The sequence below is a fragment of the Ambystoma mexicanum genome, chromosome 2p, assembly GCF_040938575.1.
Source record: "Ambystoma mexicanum isolate Mex_15411 chromosome 2p, UKY_AmexF1_1, whole genome shotgun sequence".
Lineage (NCBI taxonomy): Eukaryota > Metazoa > Chordata > Amphibia > Caudata > Ambystomatidae > Ambystoma > Ambystoma mexicanum.
In genome coordinates this window covers 1354088140-1354106847 of record NC_090923.1, presented here as the reverse complement: position 1 = coordinate 1354106847, position 18708 = coordinate 1354088140, and the positions used below count along the sequence as shown (strand labels likewise).

At 46.5% G+C, this 18708-nt stretch overlaps 1 protein-coding gene across 6 annotated transcripts in view; it reads left to right on the top strand.

The window, feature by feature from the left end:
* RAI1 (retinoic acid induced 1) overlaps positions 1-18708 on the top strand; it is a 2051579-nt gene that overhangs the window by 560186 nt on the left and 1472685 nt on the right. The window contains exon 3 of one of the 6 annotated variants that reach the window (XR_011302219.1): positions 11268-11372. The exons of the other annotated variants lie outside the window; for them this stretch is intronic. The gene's annotated coding sequence lies outside the window, so the exon portion shown is untranslated. The remainder of the gene's footprint in view (positions 1-11267; positions 11373-18708) is intronic. 6 annotated transcript variants of the gene reach the window in all.

Genomic DNA, 18708 nt, shown 5'->3' with positions numbered 1-18708 from the left:
AAGCGACTCCACCAGGAGTCAACACAGGAGCAAGTGGACAGGGTTCTGTCATTGGGCCAAGACCAACACGATTCACCCCCCTGACATGCTCACTCGATGATGTGCTATCCTTCTCTGCACATCTGGCCCACTCAGGTATGCAGGTAGACACCTGCTGTACGTATCTGGCAGCCATAGGGGGATACAAGAACTAAGGAAACAGCATGTTATCCTCCTTCATTCTGGTGGTTAAAAGGCATTTGGCAGGTTTGTCCAGATTATATCCTCCTGTCAAACGTCCACATCCGCCTGGACCTGAATGTGGTACTGGGTGCTCTAGCACACAAACCCTTCGATCCCATGGCATCAATAGACATCAGGCTGGTTGCTATCAAGACTGCCCTACTGGCTGGCCTTATATCAGCACGCCGGATCAGCGAAAATTAAGGCCCTGGTGGCTTCAGCGCCATATACAACATTTCATCGGGACATGGTGGTGCTCAGGACTCACCAAGCCTTTCTCCCTAAATTTGTTTCCTCCTTTCACCTTAACGAGGAGATAGTACTCCCGGCATTCTTTGTAGAGCCAAAGGATGAGGCTCAGAAGGTGTTGCACTGTATGTATGTCAGGCATGCTCTAAGAGTTTATCTGGACAGGACGAAGAGCTTCCGTAAATCGGTCGCTTTGGTCATCACTTTTGGCGGTCAAAACCAGGCTGTCAAGCCTCAAAGGCTTCCATAGCAAGATGGATGGTGATGGCCATCAAGGAGGCATATGAGTGGCAACACAGGCCTTTTCCGGCAAACATGCACGCCCACACCATCAGAGCCAAGGCATGGCTGTGGCTTTCCAAAGATACATCCCATGGCAGACGATCATCAAAGTGGCTACTTGGGCTTCCCCATCGGCCTTTGCAAGCACTGCTGTTTGGATGCCAGTGCCAGGTCGGACACAGCATTTGGCCAGGCAGTTTTGAAGAACTTGTTTTCTTAGAGAGGCAACTCTACTCCTCAGGGCTGCATTCAGTTGTAATTGCTCCTTATTATGGAGGAAAGGGGACAGGATGTTGAAGTAATTATAAGTTACTCACTGTAGTGACTAACATACTCCTAGTCCATAGTCCCCTTTCCTCCATATGTCCCACCATCCTCCCCCGTAATAAACCTGTGTCATTGGACAATTGTAATATTGTTGACGCATCAAAGGGGACTGAGGAGTGGCACTATTGGACAGTCAGGGGAGCACCTGCTTCCAGGGCCACGCCCCCCGCGCGGATCTAAGTTTAAAGGGGAAGACAATTTTATTCCGGTTAACAAGGTTCTGTTTCTGTACCTAGAGAGGGATGCCCCATACAGTATGGAGGAAAGGGGACTATGGACTTAGGAGTATGTTAGTCACTACAATGAGTAATTTATCATTTCTTACTCATCAAGCGTCCATCTTCAGTAGCCAATAGCAAGTGTAAAATGCACATTTTGAGGCCTGCCTAAGGAGTAGTTTTGCCTCTTGTGTTTTGTGTGCCTTATAACTATCCCCTGGGGTAGTCCAGCTGACCTAGATAAAAGGTGTTTGCGTAATCCACTCGGTTTGGGACACGCAACATAACAGTCATGGTGCTGTGGGCAAATGAAAGGTGTAGTAGTATATATTATAATGTGCGCAGTTGGTAGAAACCGCTTCTAACGATCGCTCTCGACATTCTCCATTGTCTCTGCTGGTCCTACTGGCCCTACTTCCTCTGCTGGTCCTGCAGCTCACTACCTGTTCCACTACTCCCACTTGTCTTAGGGGCAGGCCTCCTCTACTCCTTTTTCTATGGTCTGCTCCCTCTCTAGGCAGCATTTTGTGCAGTCTATATGTGTTCATGCAAGCCTTACATCTGGAGCATCATTAGTTTGCCCTCAAAGGTCAGTCTCTTTTGCTCTTGACATGCCACACAGTGATGTGAGACTGCCACTAGCTCTGATAGAGCGTCAGTCTGCCACCCAATCTACACCTTTTTTGACTGTGCTTGCACCTACGGCAGTAGTCCGGCTCCAAAGGAGTTTGCTTTATCTTCCTGTGTAGTCTCATCAGGTTAAGTAGTGCTTGATTGCCTAATAAATACTACTTTTAACCTGTCTAGATAGTCTTCAGGTGATTCCCTTTCTGATTACATTTGCCTAGGTTGGTCCAATCAGTCTTCTGGGGCAGATCTCAGGAATGGCAGTAATCATTCTTTCCTTAGCCTGGATAACAGCATCCCTGCTACCGGGGTCAGTATCTGGCAATGTAGCCCTCTCAATTTGTCATCGTCTCACTTTAGGTGGCATGATTTGACTCATAACTGCACCGGCTGGATTATAGCACTGAAAGAGTGTGCAGCTGCCCAATGAATTGCTGCGATTCTTCCCTTATATTGGGGAATTCTTTAACCAAGCTCCATAGATCGCTCGGTGTCCATGTAACATGTAGAGTAACGAGGTGGGGCTGTTGCTGCCCCTCCTCCTCATTCCATTCTGGCAGTTGTCTCGGGTGCTTGGAGGACCGGGGAGTCTTTCCCGTGCACTGTGCCTCCACTCTTCAGAGGTGCGTTGGGTAAGAGGGTCCACACTTGTGCTCCCAGATTATTTGGTCCAGCAAGTGCTGGTACAGAGGGCTCAGCGTGTTGCGGATGGGATTGCCACAAGGGACTGATCATCTTCTACTACCTACACTCCCACCCCCACCTGTCTCTGGTCTGCTCTCGCTGCAGCATGCACATTAGTGAAAAGGTCAACTATGTGCTTCGCCATCTCACTGTCCTGATCATCCCGCTCGGTTTCAGTCACCCTTTCCATTATCTGAGGGCACAGGTGTGTCCATTTCTCAGATGATGTCCTGTCCCTTAGAAGATGTTTCTGCCCTTGCAGTTTCAACCTTATGTAGCCCCCTTATCTTAGTCATTGCATCTCACTATTGCTTCCTCTAACCAAGTCACAAATGCCCCTGCATTGTTTTGGCTTATCTTAATCTTTGATTCCTCTAATGCTCGTTTAAGTGCTCTCAATTTGTCCAAATTAAAATACTCTTCTATGGGGAACTGAGTGAGTCTATTGTGTCATGTAAAGAAAGGCCACAAGTCTAAAAAGTCTCTAGTATACCGTTAAAGTTAGTGGGCATCTGGTGTGCTGGCGAGCCCTTAGGCGGGCTTCTTCCTGGCTACACTGCCCTGTGCCCATATTCTGTCCCTAGTTTTATCGCCAAGTGCCCTGTGTTCACTTGCTCCCTGTACCATTCACTCTTTGAATTCACTTCTTAGCAGTCCTGAGAGGGAAACAGGTTTTGCCAGGGACTTTGTGTAGTGGTCCTGAAAGGGTTAAGGGGCATTCAACTTTCTTACATCTGCATTTCCCTATTTATGTGGTGTATGTTAATGTCCCACCAGGTCCCATTTATTTTCTTTCACGTTCCTGTGTTAATCTCTATATAAACCAGAAACACTGACAGAGCGGCTTCTTTGTAGTGCTGTCTCCTACCAAGGTCTGAACAAGGTTAGACTGGATACCCATGTACATACATTTTTTTCTAAACCAACCTACCTAAATTAGCACTCCCAGTATTTTGCCAGATTGCTTTCAGTGTAGAAAAGATGGACAATCCTCAAAACCATAGTAATAAAATAGGCAAAAGTAAGTATTAAAACAGCATACTCAACCCAGAATTTCCAAACCATATTATCGTACTCTCTAAGCGGCCACCCATGCACAGCACTAACTAACCTGCCTCGCCTCTTCCTTATAAATCCCACAGTTTTTAATAAGGACTCTTATCTTTTATTGTTTGTGCATGTTGGGTCTTCCAGACAATGCAGCCCATTGGCCTGGTGCTTCACTGCGTTGTTTGACCGGTCTGTGTCGTGGAGCCAAACTGTGAACCTCAGAAAGAATTGTCTTAATTTGAAGCAACTAATTGAGCAAAAGTGTTAATTGCAGTTAGTCTTGCAAGACAAACGGACAGCATCCTAGAATTAACTAATTCCCAACTCACTCTGCCCTCCAGGCTCACTCCTTAAATCTGCTACTAGACATTCCCCAAGATGTCGAAAGGCACTTAGGGGGCTTTCTGGCTCTATAATTCTGCCTTCTCTAGAACTGTGATAATTATTGTCTCCCGGGAATAGTCTGCCCTATGTGTCCATGAAACATCTATTGGGGAACTTCGCTTGGGGGGAATATGGTGGTGCTTACGTTCTTCCAGGCACATTCTCCTCAGTCGATGGGCCTAGTGCCTCCAACCGCTTGACAACTTGCAGTATTGGTAAGCTGTATTTTGTTGGGGCTGGTTCAGGCGATCATGATCTATTGGCAGTGTCTGCAGCCTTGCTCAGTCACAAAAGGCAGGCCGAATATTCATATTTAAAATGTTTGAGTGCACATGCAGAGTTTAGATTACAGTAACCAACAATGCCTGGGGTCAATAGGGATCGGGGCACCCTAACCAATGTCCACTAAGATTTAAAGAAACATAATAAACACTAGGTTATGGGTAAAGGAGTGACGTCATAATGGGACAGCAAAATGTTTAACTTTTTGGTTTTCTTTTGCGAAGGAGATGTTGTTCCCACCCCTTTGTTTCATAATCCTCGCTGACCCCATAATCAGAATGTAATTTAGATTAACACTTACAAATGCGCTCTTCTTTCCTGAGGTGCTGCAAGTGCCCACAGTCATACATGTATGATGTGGTCTATGATCTTGAGCCTATTTCGTCTCTTAGATTATGTATTTAACTGTGGCCCAGCACCATTCCTCCACCCGCTCCCCTACCCTCTCTTCCACCCTCTCTTCGCCCTGACAGGATAATAGTCTCGTGCTCTCAAGAACAACAGTGTACTTAAGGAGTTGTACAGTGTTATAATGTGTGCTTATGAGCTTATGTGCATAGCTGGGTATATGGAATTTTGAGGGTGTCATCTCTGTGGAATGTGAAGGCTGTGGAGTTCTGCGGGTGACGGGTGGGCCTAGAGAGTGTAAGAGTGTTAGTGGGGTGTTGGGCTGTCCCAGTGTTTCTCCTTCCCATCTTGTTCCCCCGCAATCCTAATGTATGAAGATGGTGCAGGACCTGGACATTAAACATGCTGTAACTTACCTGGAGTTTGTGGCGACTTTCATTGTCACACTGACGAGGATGGGATTGTGAAGGGACCGTTTTCTGCTGGGGGGGGTGCAGCCCTATGTTATCGGAGAACACTGCCACCGACGGAAGGCCCTGCACCCCGAGCGGATTTGACTACTGAGGCCTGGTTTTTCCGCTACGCAGGCCTCATTCCGGGAACCCTGCCATGAGTTGGGCAGAGGAGCGGTTCCCGTGTTGACGGCTGTTATGTTCATCATCCGATCTTCCGTGACTGAAGGAGCAACGTGCCCGAGTTTGGGGTCGAAGGTCTCCCGTGCTCCTCTCGTGCCCGGAGCCCCTGTATAGGGTTTGGCAGAGGAGCGGTTCCCGGCAGATCACCTGTCCACGTCTTGAAGACTGTGCGCGGAGCGGTTTGCAGGCCGGCACTTGGTGGAACCTTAGGTATCTCCAACGTCTCTCTTGAAGAGTCCGACGAGCGGCCGCGAGGCGTCAAGGCATGGAGATGGGCGATACAAACGAGTCAAGACGTCCGTCGGTGGACCGACAGTTGTGGACGCCTGGTCCCTTTTCTGGTTTTCCTTCTGCCTCCACGATAGACGGCTCATTGGGGACAGGGAGCGATGTGGACAGTGTGGAGCCTATTGTCAGAAATATGACGTTGCCCTTGGTGTTGGCTTCGCGGCCCAATCACCGTCAAGGCCATTGGTGTTCCTGTGGGTCTTGTTCCGCCCACCTTGGCTTTGAATTCAACGCGAAGTTCCGCAGTTCTTTTCCGGATTTTACCAGTGATGATCACGTGATACGGATGTACGGCGACGTGAGAGATGCCGTGGATGTTTCTTTTCTGGTCCGAGTGCAGTCAGGGTTGTGCTCTGTCCTGTTGGGGTGTGCCAGCAGAGGACAGTGCACCCCGTCTCAAATGATTTGTGCTGTCCTGGTCCTGGTGAGGTAGTCCAGCAGAGGACAGCGAATTACAAGACGGTGAGTTCCTGTGCCGGCGCTGGAAGTCAAGTGAGTCCATATCACTTCCTGGACCTGGCGTTGGGGTACTTCAAGGAACCGTGAGGATTGAAACATAATTAAACATCGGTTTAGGCCAGGTTAGTGTCTTGGGCCAGTGTGGTGGTGTTGTGTGATGATGTGGCTCAATTTAGGGGTACAAAGTGTAGCTTCCGGGTAGATTAAGGGGCTGATGTGTGTGCAGGCCATTGTTCGTTTCCTGTGGTGTGTTTTGTTGTGGCCTCCTAGTTTTTGGTAGGTTGTGGGTTAATTCAACCTTAATTTCCATTTGTTAATTTGTACTTGGAAGGATTCCATTAGTTGCGTTTTAACAGCATTTGTGGGTGGTCCTTCCTCGCTCCCGAGGTCGTGTCGGACTTGAGGGTGGTACACTTGGGTTTGGTGTTTCAAAGTAATGGAAAAATCAGGTTGGTCGGACTTGTGGGTGGAGTGTTCGGACTGGGTTGAACTTGAGGGTGAGTTTTAACATCTTTCATGAATTATATTAATCCTGATGTCTGTTTAAAATGCAATCTTATATGTCTGCTTATGCCTTAATATTCATATGTTGTCATGTTATCTGAACCACTTCTTTGGCTGGGTGGTGTGATTTCGAATTTGAGATTTGGTGTGCGAGTACGTCATGATGTTGGCATGCTAGTGTGTTTGTTTTGTTTGTAGTGCGTGAGTGCGCCTGATGCGTTTACGTTAGGGTTTAATTCAAGATTCAATCCTCAGATTTTCTCTTCTGCTGCGTTTGTATGAACTTGTGGATGACCGAGTGGGTCCAGTGGCTATGCAGTATTGATGAGGTGAAGTTTTGTGTTTCTGTGAACGTGTGGATGGCCGGTGGGTCCACGTTTTATGTCAGTATTAGAAGTATATTATTGAGTTATGGATGCCGGGTGGGTCCACAATTCCATGTTTGGAGCTTTTGCCGCTGAGGGTTACCGGGCAGGTTCTAGCATTTGGCAGGTAATGGCAGGTTAATGTTAGCTGCTGTTGCTGCCGGTGTGGGTGGATGCCTGGTGGGTCCACTAGCTTCGTAGTGACAGGGTGCAAGTGTGTTGCTGCTGCTTAGGGTTTATGAGCAGTTGGTATTCCGTGGTGGGTCCGTGTTCTGTAAGGTAGCTATTGTGCTTTTGTTAGGGTCATCCTGTGTGTGTATAAATTATACATATGGCTGCTTTGTGTGGGAATAGATGCGTAGCGTACGCTATAGGTGTTCCAGTGCCATTTATATGTCCTGTTTGTTGGACGGGTGGCCCCAAGGTTTTTCTACCTGTTTGGGTTGGGGCGTGTTAACATTGTTATAATGCCTAATTCCAGTTCGGATGCAGTGGTAGAGTTGTTAGATATGCAGTTAGTAATGTTCCAGTGGAGTTGGTTTGGTGTTTGGTGTTTGCGTGGTCCCTCAGTGGTGTTTGGCATTTGTTGTGCTCTGTTGAGCTGGGTTGTACTCGGTAGTGGCAGTTCAGAGACTCTGGGGGGCAGACCAGAGTGGGAGGATGTTTGCGCGATGGTGGTATAGGGTTTGTTAGGTAGTTGTGTTCTGTTATGAACTGCTTGATCTGGGAGTGGCAGTCCTGGTTTCCGAGGGGCAGCTCGGAACGGTGGAAGTGCATCATTTGTTGTTATTGTCCCTTATAGGTTCCTACCGAGAGGATTTGGGTATTGGTTGTGGTGAATTGAAGCTGGGGGAGAATTGATCTATTCAGTTAAAGTGGCATTGGGCTTGGAGTTGGGCATTCTGGTTGTGTAGTGGTTCGGCGTTTTGGAAGCGGTCCTGTTGGGCCTGTGGGGCATTTTGGTAGTGGTCTGGTTGGCCCTGTGAGAGTTTACCTTGTGTTGGGTGCTCTGATTGCTAACATGGACGGCCGCAGTGTTCTGTGGTTCAGTGCTGTGTTGTATTGACTTGGGTTGAATGCTGGTTCCCTCGTCTTTTTGTCTGTTTCCCCAAGGGAGGGGGGTGGGAGTGTTAAAATGTGTGCTTATGAGCTTATGTTCATAGCTGGGTATATGGAATGTTGAGGGTGTCATCTCTGTGGAATGTGAAGGCTGTGTAGTTCTGCGGGTGACGGTTGGGCCTAGCAAGAGTGTAAGAGTATTAATGGGGTGTGGGGCTGTCCCAGTGTTTCTCCTTCCTATCTTGTTCTCGTGTTCCCCTGCAATCCTAATGTATGAAGAAGGTGAAGGACCTGGACACTAAACATGCTGTAACTTACCTGGAGTTAGTGGCGACTTTCATTTCCGCATACAGCTGGTCCTCTTCCTGCTCCCACCTGCGAGGCAAAAAACCTTGGGGTCATCTTAGACTCCAGACTCTCCTTCTCTCCTCACATCTCTGATGTCTCTAAGAAGTCACACTACCAGCTGCACCTCCTCAGAGGTATTCTTCCTTTCCTCTCCTTCCCCCAGAAGCTCACTGTCTCCAGAGATCTGGTTCTCTCTAGGCTGGACTATTGCAACAGCCTCTTTCTAAATCTGCCTGCTTCTACTCTCCCTCCCCTGCAACTCATCCAGACCAGGACCGCGAGACTTGTCATTGGCCTCAAGCCCAAGGATCGTATCTCTCCAGGACTGAAATCTCTGCACTGGCTCCCAGTGGCTGCGAGTATTAAGTTCAAGACCCTCTGCCTTGTCCTCAATTCCTTCAGCTCTCTCTTCCTAAATATCTTCCCTCTCGAGCTCTTCGCTCATCCGCCTCCAACTCCCTCTGGGTCAGTCGCTTCTCCAAACGAGTTGGTGGTAGATCTTTCTTCGGCTGGGGCCTCCCTCTGGAGCAACCTCCCTTAAACTTGAGGAGAACCATCTCCGGTTCCGGAAGCACCTCAAAACCTTCCTCTTTGCTTGTGCTTTCTCTGCTGCTCTCACCTGCTGAATTCCTGACTGAAACTGCACTGGTTACCTGGACACACTCTGATCTCGGGCCCAGGTCATCTCCCCCACCAGTTGCATACCTGAATTGCCTCCCAGGCAACCGCTGCATTTGGGGGCTGTTTTCTGTATCCCTACAATCCCCCTCCCAGCACTTGACACCTGATGTCTGCACTTACCACTAGCTGGACGTATATTTAAAAAAATATATATTTTATTGTATGTAACCCATGTACTGCACTGTCCCCTCCAATTCCCCCCCCCCGCACTTTTCCCCCTTCCTTGCACTTACGCGATCTGAATGACACCCAGCCTAGTAAGATCGTTCTCCCTCTCTCCCCTCTGTTTCCCCTCCCTTCACTGGTCGCGCTTTTACACACTTGTGTATAGGCGCGTTATAAATGCCATACCATATCAGTACACTGGAAGATGGCACTAAATCACACCCAGGTTCAGATTTCTGCAATTTGGTGGCTTTTCTGTAGCCAAAATGCCAACTGGAAATGTACCCTATGGCAGGCGAATTTCGATCACCGTGAATTGTCGCACATTTAAGATGGTAGGTATCCTGGGTGTTACTAAAGCTCATGTGCTCCGCCTGTGCTGCTCTACACTGTTGAGCATGTCAGTCATCTTAACCCGTATTTTCAAAATAAATGCTCCCCTCGATTATTTTCTGCTACATCACCCCTGGATAGAAAAGCACCAGGTTTCTGCCGTCTAAAGCCTTGTGATAACATTTTTTACAGTTGTTTTCTTGCTTGATTCTGGCAGCTCCAGGCCCCAATGCTCTGTTGCCATGGAAACCAGTCACTGACTGAATCTGCGGTAGCTCCCTGCTGCCAGCCAGTATATTGTTATGCTTACGACACTTTATTTTATTTTTTAGATGGCACAGGTGTAAGGTAGCTGAAACAAGCAGGTTTTGGCGCATGCAACTATCTTATTTGTTACCTCAAAGGGCATGGAAAGTAAGCATCAAGCTCGTGCTGTAATACAATTTTAGTCACAGCATGCAAGCCCGTTGCCCCTTACATGCCTCTGTCCCTACATTTACTTTTTTGTCAATGAGCCCCATAGTGAAAGCGGCTTCTGGAATATTAATGTGGTGGCTAGTGTATACTAATTTCACACGGCCCATTTGACCTGCACTGGTTAGTACTTTAAGCGCAGGGCAAAGTTGTGGCCAAGTCTCAGAACAGTTTTATACAGGAAAAGTGCTGCGACTTTCCTTGTTCAAACATGTCCCTAAATTTTAAAGACCAAGAAAGTGGCCATTATCAATTTGTCCTTTGCATGTAAACCTGCCAGTTACGTTTTACTAGTAAAAGCAGTATGCGACTAGTTTAGTGGTTCATTCACGTGGATCAATGTTCTTCCCCTGCATGTTATTCTTCCGCGGTGTATTTTTTGTTCAAGTTTTAAGGTACATAATAGCACGAGCAGCGCCCTGTAAGTAAGAAGCCCCCACATTGTTTGGCCAAAGAAAAAGAGAACTTGTTACAACACCAAGTTGTTATGGGGCCTTTCTGAAAGTCTGTGTTAACATGGTGGGCGGAGTAAAAAAGAAAACATATGTTCAGGTGGCGGGGGCACTCCAAAACCTGCACCGATTTGTGCACTGTGCACACTCCTGAAAAAAACAAATCACAGAACTTAATGGTTCACTCCAATATGATCCCCTACCTCCGTTCATTAGTATTTGCATATCCCGCCATCTCCTTGCAAGCCTTATTCGATTTTGGAGTGTAGCTAACAATGAAAACTCAATGGCACAGCAAAACCAACATATGCTACGTAAAATCTCCACTTCCCAGATCCAGTTCAATCAGAGGTCATACAGTCACCTATTTTATGATGAAACATAACGCGCAAGCCAGCCCACATTTTATAGCCCTTTATCCCATTTGCTATGTTTGTTGCAGTCTTCTCCATGAGCAATTTTAATAGCTCTTCGGCCCCAACAGCATCCCGAAAGTTAGATACGTTATCTGTACATTAACCCTAATCTTGACAGGCCTGAGCAGTCCTGCTTTAACCCCTCGAGATAGAAAGGATTTCTTAAGTACATTGAGTTGCTATCACTTCTTCTCAGTCGCAGGTGCCAAGTCTGGAAAAGGATAATCTTATGATACTGATACTTCAACTTTTCTTATGTGACTATTGCTTTTAAAATTCTCTCTTGATCTCAAACATCTGATTGTTTAATGAATGTTGGTCCGACTGTAACCTATGCATTCTTATTTGCGGCGTGTTTTTTGATTTTATAACATTTGTCCACATAAATGGGTTCTTCATCTATCTCCAAATCTAGCAAATCTGGGAACCAGTTTGTGATCAAAATAATTGGGCCATCCCCCTCAGCGTCGAAAGGGAGGCCAATCACCCTAATTTGTTTGGCTCCTACCATGTTTTGAAGGTATGAAAGCCTAGATTCTATCATCTTTTCCTTCCGTACTTCCCTGAAATTTCTCCTTCTCCATCACTATCTCCTTTCCCCTCACATCTCCCCCTAACACCCCTTTTTCCCTTACCCTCCTTGCTTCTTCACCCTAATGCCCTTTCTTTTCCCTCCTCCTTTCCCATCCTCACCCCCTCCTTCCCTCTTACGCTCACAGATTAATTGCTCTACATACTATTTTATTGGTTTGATTCATGTTTTGTAAATTGCGTCTACTGTCAAAAATGTTTATGTACCTTATTGTTATGTACAGTGCTTCTTCCAAAAAAGCAAGATCCTACAAAGTGCCCACTGGAGATATAAGGGTGAGAAAGGAGGAATTTCACCTGGATTCAAATAAACCCTGTCTGCCTACAAGGCCTGCCTCATCCTCCTTGTCAGGCCAAAAACTGCACAAGTTCTCAGTCATCAGCGAATGATGTGTCCTCTAAGCCTTCGAAGGCAGTGCCTCGGTCCATGAGTTAAACAGCTTTTCATATGCCTATGGAACCGTCCTCTAGCAAGTCCTCAAAAACTGCTCTAACAAAAGAAAGGCAGAAGATGTTAACAACACCAGCCCCTGTCTAGTTGACAACCATAATAATGTATAGAAATGAAAAGTCTGGTGGTATCAATCTAAAAACCAAATCATTAAGTTATTTCGATTTAATGTGACAAAGGATCAATCACTAAGTTGCATTATATAACGGCAACATTTATATCCAACAAGACAATATGGACAATATCAATAAAATAAGAACCAAATTACAAACGCAGCACATGTTCAAAGTGAAAATTATGGTTATTCAAAAATAGTAATGATATTGGCAAACAAACAAAAAACCTTTTAAAAGAATGAAACTGTTAGGGAGAATTCTCTGTAGAGGCTAATTTCCCAAACCTAGTGAGTCCCCCAGCAGCTTTGCTGGATTTCTGGGGTTTATTTTTTTTTCCTGCTAGAGTGAGACTCTTTCCTCCCACTCTTAGACATGATTTGAGGTGTTCCTTTGACTTTGTATGTGTTCTATGGGCTATGGGGTCCTTTACCCCATAGGGCTTCATGTGTTTTTGATATGTGGGTTACACCGCACCCTCCATGCAGTAACCCAGGGGTGTCGTAGTGACCCCCAAACATAGACTCCCTACCCTGGGACTGACTACTGTCTCCCAGGGCATGTAAGGTCACCATTGGCTTTACTAGTCTGAAATTGTGAACAGAACCAGTACAAACCATCATATTGTGGACGTACTGGTCGGGGCAATTCGATTGCCCCGGGGGCTGTTGTTTGCGGGGGGCACTATCCAGTCCCCCCCCCGACTGAGTTTTGGCTGGTGACAGTGGATACTACTTTTTATATTCGACCGCAAATATATTCCTATGGGATTTTCCCATTGTTCGAGGCTAACACTTTTTAAAATAGCCTCGAACGTTCTGCCGGTTCATTAAATTAATATAAATTCACCGGTTGGTATTTTTTGCCGAAACTTGGTTCCAAAATGGCATTTGTGTTCGCTTCTGTGACTCCAACCCAAGTCGAGCCCTTTGTTCCACTTTTTGGCGGGCTTCTCCACAGAAGCCTCCAAAAGTGGTGCCACTCTGTCTGGGTACCACAGGGAGTGTGGGAGGGGGTTTAGGCACTTTGGACTGAGTTGCCTCGGCAACTCAAGTCGCACTCTTGTGTGATTGGCCCAAGTGGTGAGCCGCCCGGCTCCCCACTTAGCATGTTTGAATGACAGCTAGGCTGAATGAATGGGGGTTTTCTGCATAAAAGCAGGGCTTTGGGGACTGGAAGTCGCCACAGGACCTAAAGAATCTGAGGAGGGAGAAGCCGAGCCGACCTGCAATGACGACACCACCGATGGAGCCCTGCTGAACCGTCTCACCACTTTTCCCGACGACAGAGGAGATCTCCAGTCCGGAGAGTCTTCTTCCTTTGAGTGGTGGGGATAACCAGTTTGACCGTCTTTTCGCCTCGTGGCCGCCTTGCCTGTGCTAAGCACCCTGGCACCCGGAATACCACGGTTTACCACTACCGCGAAGAAAAGGGTAGTACCTTGTAACCAGAAAACTCCACGGTTTGTTTCTTCCCTGGCAGTGCAACAACCTTCATCTTTCCTCCACGTCGAGACCTCCTCTTCCTCTGAACGAAACACCGACTTGCACCCGCTGCCAGGAACAACTGCCCCCGCTGGAGCGTTCTTTCTAACCTGGGTTAGCTTTGGGCCTGTTAACTAACTTTTCCTGACTTGATCTCAATCTTTTGTGAACTATCTACAAAGACTCTTTGGGCATAACCCCACTGTTTGATCCTGGATACATTTCGCTTGCTCTCTCTAAGAGTGGGCCTGGCATTTGAACTTCTTTGCTCTCCAGTAGACTTTGCCTAACCTGCCTCACTGTGGTTCTTTGAAAACTATTGAAATTGTGTGGCTTTCATAACTCTGCCTTTTCCCTCCCTTTTTCTATAACTTATTAGAGTGCCATCTTAGGTTAAGCGCTCACCTCTGTCTGAAAATAAGTGGTGTTTCTCACTAAGACTTGTCTAATAAGTAATTAGGGTTATATATATTTGTGACTGTGTGTTGAATTTACTTACCTCTTTTTGTGCTAGTGTAATTTACAAGTGTGTCTTTAAATAAATAATGATATACTTTTACACCAAAGCTCTGGTCAGTGGTTGCTTGTGCTACTGTATCTCTGTACCTATTGTGTATACTCTATATACTGCCTAACTCATCTTGAGAGAATTCTGACTGCTCAGCCACAGCTACCAGGTAAGTCTGGGTGGTACAGACTGCTTCCAATTGGGTTTACTGCCAACCACCTGTAGTCCTAAATCTTTTGCAGTGGTCTCTAAGGGAACTGCACAGGTTTCTGCCTAACAGACACCAAATTGGGACACAGTGAAAGATGAACTTACTGTAGACTTATACAAAAGATTGCAGAAAAGGCACTAGAAATGAGTGGACAAGTCCACAACAACATGACTTAATGTGACTAGTGCAAGTTGCTCAGCTTGTGAGATGGACGTTATTAAATATTTCTATCTTCAGGCCACAATTGTTTACTGACCGGTTTCGGCATAAGCAAATTCATGAACGTCTTGTGCACTCATTTTTAATGTCTTTGCTACAATCATTTGTATAGGTCTATAGTTGGGGTTTCTTTCCTTGTGTCACAATTTGGTGTCAATCTTTTACAAGTTTTTTTGTTTGATTTCCACCATCATTACTGTTTTTGAAATAACCATCATTGTTCTGATTTTCACTTTAAACATGTTTTTTATAATTTGCTTCTTCTCTTGAAATTGTTCATACTGTCTTGTATATAAATGCTGCTGTTTGATAATCCAACTTATTGATTGATCCTTTGTCACATTAAATACAAATAATTTAATGATTTGATTTTAGATTGCTACCACCAGACTTTTCTTTTCTGTACATTATATCTTTCCCCAAGCTCTGGTTTTGTTGGATACCTGTTCTTCGGTTCTTTTCTTTTAGTTGACAACCATGATTTAGAAATCTTCTGTGGGAGACCCATTGACAACCTTGTCGACCACCGCTCGTCTGACAACTATGACAACGGTGGTCTGTCAACCATGTAACATCAAAAACTTATTTCGAATAGATTGTGTCTTCACACGTACTCCTTATGTTTGATATTTTCTAATATCCAGCTCGCTGCTTTGGAATGTCTTTTTCCCAGTAGAGGACGCCGTGCGTCAATGCCCGTCGAGTCGATAACCATCAGAGGCCTCTGTGCCGATGTCGACCTCATCACAGGTATAAGTAGCGTGTGCAGCGTCCGTTGCTTAGTTCTGTTTTTCCGCGCTTCACAGCTTTGTGAACGCAATGCTCGGTTCCGTGAGAAAAATCCTTCGATTTTTCGGAGAAAATTCTTACAAAACTTTGACGATATGGCCTCCTCATCGGCTCCGTCTATGCCCCAGTCTGGTTTAAAAAAATGCAGGGACTGGGGGTGCTAAGATGTCCATGCCGGATCCACACATGGTCCGTCTGTGGTGCCTTGGGGCAGAGCATCCATGTTCTGAATGCGATGAGTGTATTTCTGTGACCGCCAAGGCCTTGAGGGAGCGGACAGGAAAATTGGAAAGGTAAGCCACAAAAGTCCATTAACCCATCCAAACGCCCCTTCGATGAGTCAAGGCCTTCGTCTCCTCGTCACAAAAAATACTCCCGATTACGCTCTCAAAGTATATAACATCATTCTTCCTCTTCGAAACACAGCAAGAAAAGGCGCCATAGGTCGCCATCCACTTCATCCTCCAGTTCACCTCAGAGGGTTATTTGTCCAACAAAACACATTTTCTCGGCACAGTGGGAGGAATTCCGTAAAAGCATGTTAAAGGTGTTCGAGAACGCGGCCTTGCCACCCTCAAAGGCACCTAGAGGCGATCTCTGGAAAAACAACTAAAAAATACAGAAGCTGCGAGTCTTCGATCTTGGCTGGGGAGACTCCTCGAGAGTGTGAAAAACTATGGAGTCGAGAAAAAGCCTCTGTGATGCACAAAAATGTGTCACTATCGACTCGTACGGCTAAGCTGAAAAGTGCGTCATCGACGTCCTTGGCACCTCCATCGAAGGAGAAATTGACTCCTTGTGTGTCGACCCTCTCGCCACTGTACAAGAGTAGATCTTCGACGACTTTGTCAAAGACATTGACGTTGCTGTACATTCCATTGATGACCTCGAAGCCTTTGACAGTTCCATCAAAGCTGTTGACGTCATTGTCGACGATTGACTACTACTGCACCAATAATGACATCTATAGCACCGCCTTCTTTTACATTTGGAAGAATTTACATACCACAACCCCGTTCAAATTATTTTAAGACCCTATCCTCAATCTATGAGGAGGCAGTCTCATCTGAAGAGGAAAGACCTTTTGGTCTTGAGTATGGGACACCTTCGGTCCCACAAGAACTGGTGTCAGAAGAATCTAGGATTAAACATTTGCAGGACTCCTTGCACGAAGCAAGTAGAATTGATCTTCCCCAGAAGTTCATTTTGTAAGCCTGATCCAGGGGATCATGCTGAAAGTAATTACAGAATGCTTAGGAATAGGGTGATGGAGTAAATGGGGTTGTCTAGACCCACACCTGTATTCGAGCAAGACGGCCTAACCGATATACTCAAAAAGGGACCAATAGAGGACCCTATTGTCCCATTTCAGAAGGCTTTACATAAAATGGTATCTACCAACTTCGTGATGACAAGAAGTTTGATGCCATGGCCAAGAAAGTTTTCTCTGCATGCAGCATGGCACTAAAGTCTGCTAATGCCACATCCACGCTGGTGAGATTCACGCACACCCTTTGGGATTATGTTTTGATGGCGACTGATCATAACCCCGAAGGGGAGGAAAGGGACGGTTTCTTGAACCTTATCAATGATGGAAAGGACGCTATGTGCGAATCCCTCCAAACCAATCTCAAGACTGTTTCCAGCATCAGCAGAGCCATGTCGGCTAGTACAGTGATCCACAGATGTGCGTGGTTGCGGAAGTCTGATTTACCCCAGACTTCTCAACATGCCCTTTGACGGCACACATCTATTTGGAAGTAAAGCTGGTGAGAGTTTGGAGAAGCTGCTAACTTCCAAGGCGGCAGCCATCGGAAAAGGCAGAGGACTGCCAGCTCAAAGAGGCCAGAGACTATTCCCCCGTGGTGGACGGGGTAGAGGTACTAAGACCGCAACAGCATGTGCTACTTTACACTCAGAATCTATGTCAGCCGCCCCAAAACGTCTCTCAGGTCTTATTTCACAAAACAGTAGGAGGCAGATTAACTCATCTGACAGAATGGCAGGCTATTACTTCAGAGGCTTGGGTATTGGAGACAATAGCCCAAGGTTCCTGTCTGCCTTTCCTACAAACCCTTCAGAGTCATCCACCGGGAGACAACTCTTTGAAGATTCCGGATCCACTTCTTATGCAGGAAATTTTAACCCTGCTAGAGAAAAGTGCTTTAGAACAAGTACCTGTAGCGGAGACGTACAAGGGTTGGTACTCCCCATATTTTCTAATTCCCAAGAAGGACGGAGGATTGAGAGCCATCTTGTACTTAAGAGACTTGAACAAGTTTCTCAGGAAAGACAAGTTAAAGATGGTAACCCTTTCTCATATCCTTCAGGCCCTCCAGCTTCAGTATTGGTTGGTATCATTGGACCTTCAGGATGCTTACTTTCATGTGCCTATCCATCACAAACACAAAGTACCTGAGGTTCGCCATTGGCAACTTGCACTATCAGTTTCGGGTTCTGCCATTTGGGCTAACCTCCGCCCGAGGGTTTTCACCAAGTTAATGGTGGCTGTGGCAGAGAGTCTCAGGAGAGGGGGTATTCACGTCTACTCCTACCTAGACGATTGGTTGATCAGGGCAAACTCCCCGGAAGAAGCCCTAGCTACCTCCACAGACTGGGCTTCTCCCTCAACTTCAAGAAGTCCCACATGGTACCATCACAAAGACTCCAATTTATTGGAGCAGTCCTTGATGCATCCCTGGGAAAAGCCTCGCCACCAGAGGTGAGGGCTCAAGACATTCTACAGATGGTGACAGTTTCAGAATGCCCAACATCTTCTGGCCTTCGATTTTCTGAGGTTGCTCGGCCTCATGACATCCTGCATTTTTCTAGTGCCAGAGGCTCGCTTGAGAATGAAATCCCTCCAATGGGCTCTCAGGACTTCAATGGTCTCAGTTCTCAGGAAGGATGTGAGATCTCCTACAAATCCCACACAGTTGCACTGGACCTTCAGTGGTGGGTCTGTCGGGAAAACATCTTGAAAGGAGAACCTTTTTGGCAACCATGGCCGGAGATAACAGTAGTGACGGATGCCTCACGCATGGGGTCGGGGGCTCATACCAACAATTTGACCATCAGTGGTCGTTTGTCTCCATCGGAGTCCAAACTACTTGTCAATCTGTTGGTGCTGAAGACAATCAAACTAGCTCTGTAGGCCCTCTGTCCGTGCAGGGATAGAATGTCCTGATAATGACGGACAATACAGTGGCCATGTACTACCTCAACAAGAGAGGAGGCGTAGGATCACTACCACTGTGCAGAGAGGCAATGCAGCTCTGGTTTTACCCAATACATAAAGGGATCTCTCTATCGGCAGTGCAGCTAGCTGGAGAGAGGAACACGGCGGACGTTCTGAGCAGGCAAGGTGCAGTCTCCCACTAGTGCCAGCTAGCTCAGGAAGTCATTCAAGAGATCTTCACCTTTTGGGGAACACCTCAAGTGGATCTGTTTGCGACAGTCATTCCTCATGTAATAAGGAGGTTCAGAAAGA